The sequence below is a fragment of the Sorex fumeus genome, unplaced genomic scaffold, assembly GCF_029834395.1.
Source record: "Sorex fumeus unplaced genomic scaffold, SorFum_2.1 ptg000018l, whole genome shotgun sequence".
In the NCBI taxonomy this organism is placed as follows: Eukaryota; Metazoa; Chordata; class Mammalia; order Eulipotyphla; family Soricidae; genus Sorex; species Sorex fumeus.
Window position 1 is genome coordinate 9,613,993 of NW_026606075.1, and position 4,008 is coordinate 9,618,000.

At 39.3% G+C, this 4,008-nt stretch overlaps 1 non-coding gene across 1 annotated transcript; it reads right to left on the reverse strand.

Moving 5' to 3' along the window:
- Positions 1–779: 779 nt before the first annotated feature.
- On the reverse strand, positions 780–860 carry LOC130021868 (small Cajal body-specific RNA 18). The gene has a single exon (XR_008792215.1). It is a non-coding gene; the product is annotated as a small Cajal body-specific RNA 18 (non-coding RNA).
- Between the last annotated feature and the right edge of the window lie 3,148 nt (positions 861–4,008).

Sequence of the window (4,008 nt, forward strand, 5' to 3'; positions counted from 1 at the left end):
AAAGGTTAAAACTGCACCGATAGAGAAAGAGGTCTGGGAGGAGAACAGAAAGAAATAAAACTCCCGGGACAAGCACAGACTAGAGATTTTATTATCATTCAACTTTTCCTGCATTTAGCAAAGCTTGAGACAAATATTTCTAAGTATGCAAGAATTCAAGAAATACTGTTACAAGAGCCATTTTGGGAAATGTATATGAACATAATAGATGCCCTGTATGACTTATATCTATGTTCTAATACATAAATTTTATTTATGTTCTTTTATAATGGAGATGTAGTTGACATATAATATCGTGCTAACTTTAAGTTAAGTTTACACAAAATGCTAATGCGATCTTACTATACATATCAACTTTTTGTAACTAGTCAATATGACAAAATAATGGAAAATTAACTTGCAAATAGTTTTAGAAGAGCTCTAAATAAGGTACGATAAGTAATATCCCCCTTTTTGTTTAGTATTTAGCATACTTTATGCCTCTATATTCAAAATTTGTGCACTTATGGAGATCTGCTTTGGAGTTCAGTGACACTCTTTGATTTTGCCATTTCCAATATGTTCTGTTAAAACAATCAGGTGAGTCCAGAGTGGTTCCTGAGCACAGAGTTTGGCTCCTGAGTACCTCTGCTTGTGGCCCAAATCACCAGCCCACCACCCAAAAAGAAAGTCAGGAAAATTTTTTTCAATTATTTAATATTAACTTTCCCACATTTCCCAACCTTTAAAGTTTTTACTACTTAACCTGAAATTTCACTTTCTTTTTCTTTTTTCCCACCTGGCCTGTCCACTCCCAGAGCACATCCCGTCACCAGGTCCTCAGATCTCAGGCAGCACAGGGGCCCTATCACCATAGACCAGGATTCAGGGATCACCCACCTGGAGGTCCTAGAGGCTCTACAGCTACCCTGTCCTCACCGCTACCCTCCTACCTGCTCCTGGCTCCTCACTGCCTGCTCGCCCATGCCCCAGTTGGTCATATACATTTTCAGCACCTTTCAGACCCTGTACAGCACCTACTGCTAGCAATGGGGCCTGACCATATAAGGAAAGTACTGCAGGCTCCCCTACGGGCTGGAGAGGGTAGCTAGAGGGTCCCTATATTGGCAGACCTGCTACCTTGCTCCCACCATATTTCCCCACCCAGATCCCTTCACTTAACATTTCTTATTTTTTTAATGTCTTATTTCTTCATATATGGATATATATAGATGTCTACACTATATATATTTTAAGTATTTTCTGTGAAATACAATGTGTGAACTGTCAGGTTCAGCTTTTGTTATTTTTTTTAACTAGAGGATACATTTTTCTATGGTCTGGGTGTCTAAATAAATGTTGCTTATAGATTGAGGTTTTTGCCATATATGTTGTATACTTCTCCAAAAGAGTATTGTTTTGTTGCTGTTTGTTTGCTATTAGAATCACACCAGACGGTGCTCAAAGCTTACTCCTGGTTCTGCCAGGACACCATCTCCACGTGCAAGGCAAGTACCTCACAAACTATACAATTTTCTGATTTGTTTTGTTTCTTGTTCCATCTTCAACAGAATTCCAAATTAGTGTGGACCATTATTTCCCCAAATCCTTATCTTAGCGGAAATCTACTTCCATATTCTACTCCATTTAATGTTTATTTTTAATTGAGGCTTTAACTCTGACTTTGCTAAGACCAATGGAGACCATATATTACTAGTGTGAACCTTATTCCCAAATTAGGGCCTTTCTTGAGACTCAGATCTTCTTTCCTTTCTTACAAAGGCCGAAGCTTTGTCTCTCCTTCTTAACTTTGATCATTTGTTTTCGTCCTATAGTGTTTGCTCTAATGATCACCTCATGTAAGCATTGCATAATCTGATATTTACTAGATTTTCAGCTTCCTGTAGAGATCTAGAACAACCTAGGAATTTATCACAGTAATAGCTGTCTGCAATGTTTGCTGTCCGATGTCTGAAAACAGTTGTCTCATGCATTTCCCCTCAATTTTATGCTTGTTTATTACACCAGGGTAAGTTTAGTTCTGGTTATTTTGACATTGCCTGAAGGAGAAGTTCCTTGCATGGTTCTTAATCACTTTATTTACTGGCATTTCATAGATCTTATTCTAGGAAAGTGATATTATATCAATATATGTTTTTGACGCTACAAGATGCTTGCATTCTTGTATTGCAAATTTTCTCATTTGCATCTTTACTTTTATGGATTTTTTAAGTTTGTATCTATTTACAAAGGAAATAAGCATGGAAATTAAATTGTAGTGATATTTTTGTTTCTTGTCAGAAAAGTGCTATCTTTAAGAATGAACTGGAACGCTACTATTCAAAACATTTAGAAACCATTTATAGAGTAAAATAGTGTTCTCTTTGGAATACTTGATAGATTTTTTCATATTATTTAAGGTTTTTGGGGGCAGTTGGACATTCAGCCTTGCTCAGGGCTTACTACTGGCTTTATATTCAGGGATTAATACTGGTGGGCTCAAGGAACCATACGGAGTGCCAGAAATAGAACCCAAGTCAGTCGTATGCAAGACAAATGCTTTATCCACTATATTATCTCTATAGCCCCTGATATATATGTACATATATATATTTCAAATATATATTTGAACATTTTCAAATATAAATAACATTGCTATAATAATTATACTGTGTTTCCTCATGTGTTCAGGAATTATATTAATATATATCATTAAAGTTGGGGTTGCCATTTTATAGGTCATAAACTGCAAAGTTGTTTCTGTCAGTAACATTTTGACCCATACCTGGCAAAACTCAAGGGATCATACAGTGCTGGAAATTAAACCCAGTTCCTGACTATGCAGAAAATGTGCACTCACCCTCTGAATTCTCTACATCTTCTATACTGTAGTAATTTTGTGCATGTTTCATAATGAAAGCATCATTGCTAAAATTTCAACTTCAAGCCCTTCCTCTGCCCGAGAGTGCAGAATGAAGTTGAAGCCTTAATAGCAACATTGGTCCCCTGATAATCAATGCACAACCATTGGTTTTGAGAAATCATCTCAATAAAATATTCAGATGCACTTGAATAAAGCAGGTTCTGGATAATGATTTTAATTTCACTTCTGCTTCAGTGAAGCTATTTCATAAATGAAAAACAAAAAAACAAAACAAAACAAAACTTTATGAGAAACGTTGCTCCAAGGTCTAATTACTTAGATGCAGGTCCCGGGGCTGAGATCTCCAAGCCTACAGGATTGGGGCTGAGCATCCTCCACCCAGATCCTACATCTTCCACTAGGCAGGGGTAACACACACCAACTGCCCCCTGGCGCCGTATAATCCCATCAACGGCCAAGACCCAGAGACTATAAAACCCAGCTCCCTGAAGAGAACAGCGCAGAGTCTCCTTCCCTCCCCTGCCTGGCTGTCCTCGCTGGGACCCCTTGGAGGGTGGCGGGTTAAGTTTCCCTCCCCACCCCAAACAGAGCCCCGGCAGCCAAAGACCTCCAGAACCAGCCACAACCATGCTGACACCACTCTCCACACGCGTGAAGGTACCAGCAGATGAACAAAGGCATGTGGGTCCCAGGGCTGAGATCTCCAAGCCTGCTCGGATCGGGGCTGAGCATCCTCCACCCACATCCTCCATCTTCCAGTAGCTTGGGGTCACACCTACCAACTGCCTCCCCAGCACCATGTAATCCAAGTCCTAGAGACTATAAAACCCAGCAAAATCTTATTATCTCATTCTTGCTTTGGACAACCTGCCAGGCTACCGAGTGTAACCTGCCCACACAGCAAAGTCTGGCAAACTCTCCGTGGCATACCCAATATGCCAAATACCAGTAACAATGATGGGTCTCATTCTCCTAACCTGAAAGAGCCTTGAATGTGGCACTTTTTATAATCTCAGGGATAGGACAAATAGTCGTTACTGGAACCTGCTTGAGGATGATCGTGATCGTGATGGAAAGATTTTGGAAACTCTATGCAAGAGAAAGTTGATTAAGCCAAATATGCACATATATTTAAATCAAAATAT